At 38.6% G+C, this 14697-nt stretch overlaps 1 non-coding gene across 1 annotated transcript; it reads left to right on the top strand.

The window, feature by feature from the left end:
• The first annotated feature begins 13844 nt into the window (after nt 1-13844).
• On the top strand, nt 13845-13930 carry trnar-ucu. Its single transcript is given in 2 exon segments — nt 13845-13881; nt 13895-13930. It is a non-coding gene; the product is annotated as a tRNA-Arg (tRNA).
• The last annotated feature ends 767 nt before the right edge of the window (nt 13931-14697 follow it).

Genomic DNA, 14697 nt, shown 5'->3' with positions numbered 1-14697 from the left:
AGAGAGGCAGAGTCTCTCAGAAGGAAAAATTGGGCAGAAGTCCCCCAGTCTGTGAACAACTGTCTCCAAAATTGTGGAACAAATTCAGAAAAATGTTCCTTAACTTAAAATTGCAGAGACTCTGAATAGCCTACCATCTGTAGTCCATTATACCATTGAAAGATTCAGAGAATCTGGAGAAATCTATATAATGAGACAAGGCGGGGGTCAGTATCGGCTGCTGGTGATTTTGGGAACCCCAGGGGCCACTGCATTAAATATAGGCATGGTTCTGTACTGGAGGTCACAGCATTGGCTTAGGAACACTTCCAGAAATTATTTTCTGTCAACACAGTTGGCCGTGCACAAATTCAATTTAAAGTTGTGTCATACAAAAAAGAAGCCATATATCTACAATGACAGTTCTCTCAATTGTCTACAAGGACAATCTAGAAATGCCACCATCCTCTCTGAGCCAAAGCTCATTCAAAATGAACTGAGGCAAAATGGAAAACTGTTCTGTGTTCAGCCTAAAGTATTCAGATTTAGATTCAGACAACTTTATTGATCCCAAAAGGGCAATTCATTTGAAGCTCACTGATATCCTGAACACACAACATACGGCTGAAACATGTCAACACTGACAAACCAACAAACAGAGGTCTGTGAAAGTTCACTAAGCCACGTCATGCTCGAGTGTTGCCCAAGCCTCTAGCTCATGCAAATCGTTAACTATTAGGATGGCAGGGAGCTTACAGCGGTCATTCAGGCCTGTGTTTTTGGGCCTCCAATGTATTCCACCTTTTCTCCCTCTTTTATGACATTGCAGTTCTCCCAAATGGTTTACAAAGCTCTGGTGGAATATTCCCTGGCACTGCACCATGTAAACTGGATTGACAAAAGAAACTCCCGGGTAAAGGTGATTCTCCAGGGCAGTGTCATGAACACCCACGTCACCAACTCAAGTAAAATTACAGTTACTCTGGTTAAAATTTGCAACTTAAAATTTTACTCAAGTAAAAGTAAAAAGTAAGTCATTTAGAATTTACTCACAGTGCTAGGTAGATACTTCTGATACCTAAGCAGTGAAATATGACCTATCCTTGATGTGCAATAACAAAAAGTAAATATGGAGCTCCAACTTGGTTATTTGATCTAACCTAAAGTACAATGCAACAGCTGTTTTGGGAAGCAATATGGAATCATTCTCTTGTTTATGTGCGTTTACGGACTGTCATGTGTTGTGAAAGCCAAACGAGTGGTCGTTTTCATGTTAGCAGGAAGCTTGGACCTCCTTGTTGTGGCTGTTAGTTTTTTTAATTTTTTGCTCAGACCTTGATGTTTTTTAAAAATGTAATTAAGTGCAATACTTCACCAAAAAATATACTTAAGTAAAAGTAAAAGTGGTGATTTTGAAAACTGCTCAAGAAAGTAAAAGAACACAAAAAAGCTACCTGATTACAGTAGTTTGAGTGAATGTAGTTACTTTCCACCCCTGCAATACACACAGAAGGAAGGAAAGATCCATAAATGACCTCATTATCTGTTGACTTGATTGAATGTGAACTACCCAAGTTGAACTCTGCAGTGCCTCAGAACCAGAATGAGACAATATCAATACTGAAAAGTAGACAGACGTTTTAGAGCAACATTTGCTCCCATCTAGACAATGTCTCTGTCAGGGAAGGCCTTGACTATTTCAGCAAGATGATGCTAAACAACCTACCACATTCATCACAACAGCATGGCTTCACAGAGGAAGTATTCTTTAGTAGAAGAGATAGAAGAGCTATCAAATACAAAATGAGCTAATAATTTTAATGAAATGGTAAAATGTCTCTGGTTTAACGTCTGATATGTTGTTTATGTTCTAATGTGAATAAAAAATAGATTTATAAGATTTGACAATCATCGCATTATGTTTTCAGTTGCATTGTACACAGCGACCCAACCTTTTTGGAATCAGCGTTGTAAATAAACAAACAAAAACAGAAAACTTAGAAATATAAATATTGCATGTGTGAGAATATAGAGAAATTGTAAGCTACACATGAGGGCAAGTCTCTGCAATATTATTGGCTGAAAAAATACTTAGGTTGTTGATATATTTGAATTCTTTTTACAACCCCAGCCTTTGAGAACAGTGAATGAAGATTTTCTTACCACAGATGTTTTTATTCCACCTCCTCAGTTGGATTCCTGCCGCTGAGCATGCTAGCACATAGGCAGAGGCAACAGCACACATGCAGTCCTTTCTTCTGTCACAGTTGCAGCTATCATACATGCATTTCTGGAAGGAACACAGGCATGGCCATATTAAAGATTACTCATTCATGTCATCTGTCATTATTGGCTGTTTGTGTGGACTCACTTTTTTGTAATAGCTAGGGCTGATGATGTGATGACATGGTGCAAACACTCCTTGGGGATCCTCCAGTATGTCGCACAAGTGCCTTGCAAATTGCTCTAAGATCCAAAAACAGAAGCAGAAATTATGTGGTTAGCGAACAAACAGGCATGCTTACTCTGAGCTGTAGCATTATCATGCCATTATGTACAGAAAATGAAGGGGAGATTGGCGTTACCTGTGTTGATGCCAACGTAACAGGGGTTTATCAAAACTGGAGGGACGTCAGGACAGGTAGCTTTGCTTTTCCAACCATTAACAAAAGATGCAGGGTTGCCCTCCACCAGATTAGAAAGCATTTTCAAGTCATCTTTCATTTTGTTGTTGTAGTTTCCACACAAACCTGTTGGAGCGATGTCCAGTTTTATTTGTTGTGCATACATGGAAACATAAGATTAAGCTGTAGGTTCAGGGAGGTTGTGTGTGATGTCTGTACAAGTAATGTGGAAGCATACCAAGAAGGCTTCCCTGAAGGGATAAATCTGCCCAGATGAAGACCTGCATTGGCTGGTCCAGCTGGATAATAATTTTAAAACCCATCTTGAGCTTTATAAATATGTAGAGGTTGGACTGTTGAAAAGTCACAATGTCAGCTGCAGAAATAAGAAAACATTTCAAAAAGTTAGTAAGGCAAAAAGAGAAGTCCCAGGCATCATGTACTGGCTAATTTCTCATTTTTGATGATCAAAAAATTTGCACACTGTCTAAACTCACAAATAGGCTGTTAAGTGGGTGGAAAAGTTAAGCTGAAATGTTCCAGTCACTTTTCTAAACGTTACCAATGTGGGTAATTTAGGGAAACTGTTACTCCACGAGAGTTCCACTAACAGAGATGATGGGAGTGTTGGCCATTTCAACCCTGAAATATGTTGGTAATGTTGGCAGTCCCATCCTTAAGTATGATGGCAATGATGGCCAATTCAATCATCAGAAACACCAGCAACATTGGCCAGTTCCACCCACAAATATATGCAAACATTTGATGGTGTCGCTCACAACTGTGATGGTAATGTTGGTCATTACCACCCTCGAAAACATTGGCAACTCTGGTTAATTCCAACCACAAATATGATGGTAATGTTGGCTGTTTCCACCCCAAAAGACACTGACAACTTGGGCCAAATCAACACACAAATATGATGGTGACGTTAGCCATTTTTACCCACGAAAGTATTGGCAGTAATGTTCAGTTCTGCAAAAAAAAAAATGTTTACAGCTTTAGCCAGATTTAACCCACAAATGTGATGACAAAGTGGCACTCACAGATATGTTGGCAGTATTTGCCAGTAACCTCTGGGTCACCTTAGTAACCTATAAAATGCCCTTTAAAGAACGTTGACGACATTTGCCATAGCTACCCACAAATATGATGTGGTCATTTTTTCCCCACAAAAGCATTGACATTAAAAGAAGTTTCCCACATTGGCCTGTTCACCCCACTAATGTAAAGGCAGTGTCAGTCATAACCATCCACAAGTCCATTGAAATTGCTGTTACAACCTCAACTATGTTACAACCTTAAATATGATGGCAATGTTGCCCACAGTTATGATGGCAGTTTTGTCTTTTGCCATCCCCAAGAACGTTGGCAACACTGGTCAGATTGACCCACAGATATGATGGTGAAGTTGGCTTTTGCAAACCCAAAGAACATTGGCAAATTTGGTCAGATCAACCCACAGATATGAGGGGCAATGTTGGCTCTTGCCATTTGCAAGAACGTAAGCATCAGTGGTCAGACAAAGCCACAGATATGGTGGCGATGTTGGCTCTTGCCATTTGCAAGAATGTAAGCATCAGTGGTCAGATCAACCCACAGATATAATGGCAATGTTGGGTCTTGCCATTTCCAAGAACATCGGCAAAAATGATCAGATGGACCAACAGATCTGATGGCGATGTTGGCTGTTTCTACTAATAAAAGCATTGGTAACTAGATCAGTTACACCCACAAAGAACTGGCATTTATCTCCAGTTACTGATAGCAGCGTCTATCATTACCCTTCACAAACCCACCAGTAGTATTGATGTGTTACAACCACAAATATGATGGCAATGTTGGTTATTACTACCCACAAAAGCATTGGCAACACTAGCTAATTCGACCCACAATTATCATAGCTGTGTTGGTTGTTTTCACCCCCAAGAATGTTGACAACGTTAGCTAAATGGACCCACAAATATATTGGCAATGTTGGCCACTTACACTGACAAATACAATGGCAACATTGGCTTGCATGATCAAAAATTTCTTAATAACACTGGCCAGCTCTACCCACAAAGTCACTGGCAATGGTGGCCAGTATGTGTCCACAATTTGCCTGCAATGTTATCCAGGTCTTCCCGAAAAAATGAAGCAGAAGTTGTCCGGTTCCACTCACAGATATGATGGCAAGTAATTTCCATAAACAAAAACATTGTCAATTTTGGCAACTTCCAACAACAGCTGTTTGCAATATTTGACAGTTCTACCCACAAACACATTGGCAACATTTTCCTGTTCCACCTGCTTTTACAACAATGAGGAGTGAGGGTTTCCTAGGTTATGGGGTATATCATCAATATCTTTACGATTCTGAAATAAAAATTGGAGTTACTCACATGTGATCACTGGAAGCACTGACGAAAGCTTGTTCACGTGTACTTTCCCTGAAGAATGGATTTTCATCACCTGTAGTCATGTAGAGAACTATTTTACATTTCATTAACTCATCTATCTGTCTGTCTGTCTGTCTACATTTGTTTAACTTTGCACTCATCAGCATTCAAATGCGCTGGATTAAGAATGAAAAATGAAACATAACTTTAATTCTGTTTTACTGCATTTTTATCATTAAGCACTTTTGTGCAATATAATGATATGCACAAATACATTACCTAGATAAAGTCAAGTATTTATTTAAACCACAATGTCTGATCTTGGCTGCAAAATGGACATGTTTTGGAAGCTTTTTTATCATTTAAAACAATAAAAATCTATCTTAAAAATGCCATGCTATCCCTTTTAAATGATGATAAATTATTAAAACACATTTAAAATCATGTGTTAAGCATTATCATCCAGTGATATCAGTGAGCACTGCCCCTTTACATGCTTGGGGAAGCTCAGGTACAGTGGCTCCATGTTATTTAGCAAGTTTAAGGTAAAAATGGGCCAAAACACAATGTTGGCTCAAATGGACGCCAAATTGAAATGTTTTAGGTATTTTAATTGTCACCCAAATAAACATGACACTATTTTGCAATGCTAGCATCTGCTACTGGTCGCTATGTGCTCCACCACCTGAGCATGTCTGAACAGCTGTTTGGATCTGATGGCTTCATCAGAGAAACAACATTAGAATTAGACTTAAACTAGTTACTTCAGCTCCATTTTTCTCTTCAACAGCTGACCCAGTGTTTTCATAAAGTAAACATATTGTGCCGACTGTAGCTTGTCTAATTATCAGCTACTTGAAGAATAATGCCACAGACATTAACTTGCCTGGATGACATTATTGCCATGCAGCTATTCTTATTGGGATCGGTTTTTCAATTTATCCTCAGAAAGTTGGAGGAGGTCAGTAAAACGTGCATTCAGTAAAGCAGGGAACTCTGGATGGGGAGTGATGCAGGATGCAGGCTTCTGTGAGTCGCTATCCTTGATCAGAAATGTCCTGAAGAAGTGTTGTGAAGGCCCGTTCCTGACAACAGTAGCTCTCGTAGACATGGGCTCACAGTTTATGCACCTACACCACCAGGTAAGTCAGGATGTCTCCTAACAACCAGTCTCCACGAATCTCCTTCTTCTCGCTGAGTATCCACCTGTATAACTTGTTCCTCATGTACTTGAGCTAATTACAGTAAACCGCACAACATCCCCATTCAAGTCAAAATTTGCTCATTTTAGTTTTGTTTCAACGCTGAGGCAGAAGAGCATGGAGCTGGTAGCTTGTTTTGCAAAATAGTGGCTAACACAGGTTTTCTATGTGAAAAATAAACGCTTGTACAACTGGGTCAACCTTGGCGTCCAAGGGCAAAGCACACTTAAATCACTGGAGGATAATGGCACTACTATCACCAAGTACTTGATACAACGCAACTTCAAAAATCCCCAAATATCCCTGTCATGATTCTGAGATATTTTCATGGGTAACTGATCACACAGCAAAGATTGTAAGAAACACTTTATATGAATATCATTGACATTGAATTGATCTTTCTATGAGAGAATATGGTATTAGTGTTGAGCTTACAAAACGAGGGCCTGTGGAAACAGTCACTGCTCTGAGGCATGTCTTGGTGTTAGCTCGTCCACAGCTTTCCAGGTTCACTTTTATCATAAAGGGAGAGCCGCTTTGCTGCAACAAAATGAAAGATATGATTAGTGAAAAACAGATAATATGCTGATATATATCCAGAATAAAGTTCTTCACACACTTAGGATTGTGATTTCCGGAACAGAACCAAGTCTATTTTTAAGGAGTGGTCCCTTAGGGTCCAAAGATCCCCAGCATCCAATACTGACCTTCAGCCTCATCCCTGGAGAGATTTCTCCAGATTCTCTGAATCTTTTGAAGATAATTTGGACTGTAGATTGTGGGATATTTAAAGTCTTCGTAATTTTACAATATGGAGCATTTTTCTGAAATTCCTCTGTAAGTTCTGGATGTAGTTTTTCTCAGATTGGTGAAGCTCTGTCCATCTTTACCTCTGAAGCTCTGCCTCTCAAAAATGTTCATTTAATACCCAGTCATATTACTTGCCTGATGCCAATTAACCTACTTAGCTGTTTTCCATTAGTACCACTTAATTTTCCCTTCTTTTGTTGCCCTGTCCCCACTTTTTTGAGATGTGTTGCTGCCATTTCAAATTCAAAATGAACTATTATTTTATCAGGAAACAATAAAATGTCTCAGTTCCAACATCTGATATGTTGTTTATGTTCTATTGTGAATAGAATATGGGTTTATGAGATTTGAAAATCATTGCATTCTGTTATTATTTACATTTTATACAGTGTCCCAACTTTGTGGGAATTGGGGTTGTAAAAGAAAGAAACAAAAATAAACGAAACAAACAACTCAGCTTCCTGGTGGCAGTACACTGAGTTGGGAAACATTTGAGCATCATAATAGGAGAAATCTAGCAAAGAAGACTAAGGACTGTAGAGCAGCTATAATCCTACATCAGACAAGAATGGGACAGCAGTCCTCTCCCAGAACTCAAGCAACTGGTCTCCTCACTTTGCAGATGTTTACCAACTGTTGTTAAAAGAAGGGGGGTGCTACACAATGATAACATGGCCCTGTCCCTACTTTTTTGAGATGTGTTGCTGCCATTAAATTCAAAAATAGCTAAATGTTTCACGAAATGGTAAAAAGTCTGAGTTTCTGGTCAAAACTGAGTGGGAGGAATGCATGTCAAACAAAAGCTCAGGTTTTAGGAGGTTAAGTATATCATGCTCCCTGAAGAGATGTATGACCTGTCAGCCATGTTTCTGCTGTGTAGGCGGTGTCGATGATATCTACCTTGACCAGGTAGTAGGAGCAGTCGCCATGGAAGGTGTATTTATGGCCATCAAAGGTGTTGACGTGAGCTCCTCCCATTAATGAGCAGCTTCCTGGACATTTCCCTGTCTTGCAATGCCACTTTCCTTTCTTACATGTACTGTCAGCGCATGCACATAAAACACACAAATACACACATTAAAGGCGTCAATTATAGAATTAAAAAAAATCCATTTAGTATTAATACTATAATAATAATATAAATTAAAAACATGTCAGCCTGACTAAAATTGTGCTAAAATGCACTTCTCAAAGTTGGACTAACACACCGAGATAATGTGGCCTACTCTGAATGTACACAACTCAATCAGGCCCAAACTGGACTACGCAGTAGGGTACAACCATTCATAATTAATGGGAGTGGAGGAAAGTTGGTACTTTACTGTTTTAAATGGACCTGTATGCTGCAATTATCATTTAAAAAGTTATGCATTCCTAGAATACGATCCCTATCCCCTTGATTTTTTTTTTCAACAGTTTGACTGATTTACCTGGCTTGGAGGTGATTAATATCACAGACCTCCTAGCTTCTAGTGTTGGCTATCTAGATTAGTGGTTCTCAAATGGTGTGGCAAGTCTTGAGTCAAGTCTAGGTGTGCCTTGGGAATTTGTACAACCATGCACGATTACTATGGCTATAAAAAATTGGAAACAATTTGAGAAAACTAAAAATTCCTGTAGAATTTCTTGTATTTTCTTGATGCACCTTTGTTTCATATGCAAGGGTTTTATTTTAGAAAATTTGGTGCAGGAATGGCCTATAACAGGTACAAAAATTTTTGGATTTGATAAATCAGATTGGATTTGGCTGAAATGCATGTTGCAGACGTATACATTTTAGAATGTATTTTTGTAAGTCAGTTGTTCCCAAATGGTGTAGCATTGCGAATTTGAACAACCATACGTTCTTACTACAACTGTACATCAAATAAAAATACTGCAATACAACAACTTTGCACTGATATGAGGATTGTGTGCCTCGAGGTTTTGGCTTGATCTCAGGTGTGCCTTTGGCAAAAAATATTTGAAAATCACTGATCTAGATGAAGGGAGTCTTGAGGAGTTTTGTACTGAGCTTAGAGGCTAGCTGACCCCCTTTAACATGTTAAACAAAAATCATTCTGTCATAAACACGCTTCTAACTGAAGCGTTGATGTACTGTCAACCAAATAAACTGAGTTCTCACAAATGAGCCTGTTCTACAAAACAGCTCTTTGTGTTGTGAACAACCGGAGCTAGCTCCTGTTTGAGTGCCAGTTTCCTTTCCTCTACCTTTTGTTGTTATTTAACCAACATTTAAAAACTCAAACTGCTACTACATGCAGAGCCATTTGGGAGCCAAACAACCAGCTGAGCTGAGCCAAATGATCTAGATCGCTTAAAAGAGACGGGTTTCCCGTCACAAAGAGCGAGGCTGGTGGTAAGGTACAGGTTTAATGAGCTGAACCATGACAAAACCATACTGAACCAAACCAGTCCACTTCAAGCTCAGCTTATGCGGCTAAAGAAATGCACATAGGGAAAGATATGTCATGAATGAGACATCTGCTCACAGTATGGGCTAATTAGTCCAGTTAAATGGCGAGACACTGAAAAGACACCCAGATTGTTTTCTCACACACTCATGCAACTACTTAGCTGTAAAATATTAAGACCAGCAACCATGGCATGTTCAACAAGTCTCCCTTCTCCTCATTCTAAATGCTCAAGGTGATGAGCACATTTTCTCCATGCCTTGATGGCTGAACTGATATACCTAATAAAATGGTCAGTGAGTAGTAGCTACAAAGCTAACTGTGCAAAAATGACTTTGCACAGAGTTAACTAGCATTTAGCAAGATACTGAACACTGTCAAGCTGTGTATCAGGACATTATTTAGAAATCCACATCAACTTTTAATGCACAACACATTCCTATGAATTCTTTTGGCTGCAGCCTGAAGCAGAGAGCTGACTGGTTAATCACTGCTGGTGTCAGTCTTACCAGGATCTGCAGTGATGATGGTAGGACTCTCCTGCCATGTAGACCTTGTTATTGTGCATACATGGACACTCATCCTTTTTGACACAGCCACTTTTACTGATATCATCAAAAACAGTTCCTGGGAAAGCATGGATGCATGATAATCATTCCTGTCATGTTTTGAACATCCAGATTATTGCAATGCGATCAGATGCTAAACATGTACCTTTTGGACAGCTGCAGCCGCTTAGACAGTGGTGGTCACATGATTCACTTGCCGTAGGTGTGGTGCACGTGTTGGGACATGAACTGCCACACTCTAGAAACTTCATGTTGTATGGGCACGATTTGTCTGGGGAAACAAACACTTTACTGTGACTCTGAAGCTAAAGATGAGCTTAGAAACACTAAAATCACATCCATATGAACTCTGGTCATCTTTACGTAACAGTCTTACAGCAGAAGTCTGGCTTCCTCCATTGTTTTGGCATGCCACCTCCATGGACACACTGTCTGGAGTATTCAGAGATGGTCTGGCAGAGCCTGGGAAATGTGCCGTTCACGTTGTAGCATAAATCAGCTTGACATTCTTTAATGAAGGCGTTGTTATCCAGAAGACCATGGCATTCACTAAACGGAGAGTGACTGAAGATCTTCTTACAGCGCTCCTGAAGGAAATAAAAATATAAAAATTATTTAAAAATAAATCCTGTTGGGAGGCCCTCATTTTTGGAGAGTCAAGATAATAGGACTCAGTGAAGCAATAACAAAGGGCAATCCAATGATGAACAATTCTAATTGCAATTGCTCTGAATTTTTGTTTTCAGTTGCAAATAATCACTTCCTTTTGAAAACATGTAAAAATGCCAACACTTCACTTTCAAATTTCTTTTTTGTGTAATTTTTGATTTTTTAAACTGTCTAAAAGTAAGAATAACTGACTTCCTGTGTGACATTTGTACTTAAAGGTAGACTGAATATAATTAAAGGATAGTGTTATGGATTAAAAAGGAAATGAAGGAACTGAATGATGATGATGATGATAATGTTGATGATGATGATGATGATGGTGATTATGATAATCTCATTTTGGATTTTTCTACTGGCTGAAAGTCAGAGTAATTGACTTCCTGTTTGGGGACAGAATGGCTTAAAAATAAAGGAACTGTATGGTGATGATGATGATAATGAGTATACTGATGATGATGATAATCTTGGTGATGATGAAAATCTTGATTATGATAATGATAATCATGGCGATGATAACGGTGATAATGATGATAAAGTCAATACTGATGATGATGATAATAATAATAATAACAATAATAATAAAAATAATAACAATAATAATTACAATAATTGTAATAATGATAATAATAGTAGTAGCCTAATGATAATCGTAACAATAAAAATAATAATAATAAAAATAATGATAATTAGAATGATAGTAATAATGATAGTAACAATATCTATAATAATGAATTTTAAAAATAACAATACTAACAATAATCAATTGTTATATTAATAATAATAATGAAATCAATTTTAATAATAATGATAATAACAATAATAATGATGTGTAATAATAACAATAATTAATTGTATTATTCTTATTATTCTTATTATTACTATATTATTATTTTTTATTATTATTACTTTTATTATTATTATTATTATTATTATTATTTGGGCTGCAAGGCGGTGCAGGAGAAGCTGCACAAGAAGGTCCCTGGTTCGCTCCATGGTCAGGGCCTTTCTGTGTGGAGTTTGAGTGTTCTCTGGCTTCCTCCCACCACCGAAAACATGCTCATTAGGTTAACTTGTGACTCTAAATTGGCCGTAGGTGTGAATATGAGTGTGCCTGGTTGTCTGTCCAGGGTGTACCCCGCCCCTCGCCCAATGACAGCTGGGATAGGCTCCAGATCCCCCGCAACCCCGAACAGGATAAGGGGTATAGAAAATGGATGGATGGATGTATTATTATTATTATTATTATTACTATTATTATTATTATTATTATAGTGGTGGCAATGAAGGGTTTTAACTTACCACAGACCCACAGGTTGGTGGTTCGGTCTGCTCTGGCACATCACAGTTGAAGTTGACTTTACTGTTTTCACTGTATTCCAACGGGGTTTGTTCGTACCCTGTAGGACGACCAACCATAAGAACCAATCATTATTAAGCTCAAAATTCTACCTATAGGAAATAAACCTTTTTTTCTGTTTAAAAAATATCTGTGGTTGTTTGGAAGGCTTCAAGTCCACGGTGTTCTGTTCCACAATCCTGAAGCTACTAACCGAAAATTGTTGGAAGGTGTAGCATTTGAAAAGAAACCCTGTCAAAGTAGTCTCAACTTCTCAGTAGTAAATAAATAAAAATATGAAAGCTAATGTGGATTTACTCTGATCAGGTCATGCCATGTGGAGCTGTGGTTCTCAGTTGGTCTAGTGTGGGAACCCACTTCCACCTCCCTAACGACAAAGTGTACATTTCTTAAATTTGGCAATAATAACCAAAAGTTTTCAATGTAAAATTGAGAAGTTTGGACTTGAGATTGAACAAAAGGTGTGATGGAACGAAGAGATGTAAATAAAAGCACATCATAAAGTTTTTGCCACGCATTCATCTTTCCAGATAACATTCATTTTTCTACCAGCCGGACTCACTGGAGGTGTTGTGAATGAAAGAATGTTACATCCCCAGTGCACCATTCTTTGATCTTCCCGTTTTGATCAGAACACAAAAACAATGAGATGCAAAAAACAAACCTTTTTTTTTTTTTTTTTTCAATTCGTTATAGAAGAAAAAAAACTTGAAAAAATTAAATGGTTTTTTTTTTTGGTTTGTTTTTCCATTTTTGATACCTACTTTAACATGACCTTCCTGAGGCAAATGGCATGTATTTCTATGTCTTGTTTTTCTTTTTCTAAACTTATATTGGGAATGAGCTTGCTTTAGGATTTTGAATTTCTTATTTCAAATTCAAAACATGTTGGTTGTAAAATACAATAATCAGTTTGACCTCTGAACTTTTTGTAACTGTTGGTTTTCTTGACCCTAATAATGGCCTAAAAAGTGTTCAACTGTACATATCTCACAATTCCCCATGAGGGGGATTTCACAAGTTAAATATAAAAAAGCCCTTTCTATGACTACGGTAAAATATCTCTTCATTCATTGGTCACTTTCTTACCATTCTCTATGACGTCATTGGCTATGCTGTCAAAGTTTCCACACAGTCCACATGTCTTGTTCCTGAATTTTTCGTCCACTCGGACCTGCGAACAGAAGCCAAACAATCCCAAGTTAACAGTAGTTGTTCTTGGCAAAAGCCATATATTTCCATGTCATTAATGAAAACTTGTTTTTGTGGTGCATGTTGCACAATCTATTTTCCTTTCGGACTGGATTTTAGGGGCAGGACACTGCAGTGTGTTGTAGGCGATGATGCTTTGATGCCCTCTTGGGAGCTCTTAAATTGGTGAGTAAGGGGGCTGAACCATTGGGACAAAGCATCTCCTGGTCCAAAACAAAGATCCAGTCATTCAGGAATGCCCTGGGGTCTGTGTCTGTGCATGGTGAGAGATTGGAAGTCTTGGAGTTCATCTATCTTGGCAGCATAATCAATCGAGTGGCCAACTGCGAGGCCCTAACGGTATCTGAGTATGCAGACTAAAGTCAGACTTTTTCAGTCCTTGGTCCTCCTGGTCTTACCATATTCTTGTGAGGCCTGGACACTGACTGATGGCTAAAGAAGCCAGCTGGACTCCTTTTTTCGACTTTGCTTTGGTGCATTTTTTGGGTATCATTGATAAGACCATGTGTGTAATGCAGACATGCTCAGAGGAGCAGGGATTGAAGGCTCAGAGTCACTCGTTTTGGCACCTGGCATTCTGTCCCAGGCCTGATCGTGCTGACTGCATACTTAATCACACATTTGTGTGGCTCTGTGGCGCAATGGACAGCGCATTGGACTTCTAGCAAGGAGGAGCAATTCAAAGGTTGTGGGTTCGAGTCCCACCAGAGTCGAGCTTTCTTTAAGTAGAGCTCTTCCACCCCAAAAAAAGGAATTTGAAATGAAAAAGGATTCTGGTAAAGGCTGTGTTAAATGGATATAAGGCTCTGTGGATTATTTCACTGTTATCTTTTTCCAGGAGATCAGTGATTCGAATCCAAGTCAGTACAGACTCAACATCCAGCGGCCTGGACATGGTCATCAGGAGGCTGGAGCATTAGATGCCCAAGGTTGATGCAACAAAGTGCCATACCTACATTCAATAGCCATGAAAAAGTATTCATCCCCTTGGATGATTCGCCCTTTTCTTGATTTTATTAATCAATCATGGTCAAAAAAAAAAAAAAAAAAAAACACTTTAATATTAAGTGAAAACAGATTTCAACAATGTAATGTCAAATGAATTCAAATATTTAATGTGAAATAAGTGACTGCATAAATACCCACTCCCTTTAAAGAGAGCGACTTCAACAGGAGTCCAATCAATTGCAGGTCCCTTTGATTTCCTTGTTGATGGAATCACAGACGGAATTGCAGAACTGGCCAATAAAAACAAAATCTACTATTGAACACAGATATAACGGAAAATGAATGAATTTGACTAAAATGCTGGGGTTTATTTTAGAAAGCGGAACATATATATATATCACTAAAGCATGGCACAACTTGTGCCTCACTTCTCAAACACTCACCCCGCCCCCTCCTTAACAATACCAAGCATGCTAAAGCAACAGCACGAAAGACTGGCAAACATCACGTAGCTCAACACCGGGCAGTACCG

Source organism: Cheilinus undulatus, linkage group 13, assembly GCF_018320785.1.
Source record: "Cheilinus undulatus linkage group 13, ASM1832078v1, whole genome shotgun sequence".
NCBI classification, from domain to species: Eukaryota; Metazoa; Chordata; class Actinopteri; order Labriformes; family Labridae; genus Cheilinus; species Cheilinus undulatus.
Note: the sequence above shows the minus strand (reverse complement) of the source record. Positions and strands in the feature narration are given on the sequence as shown.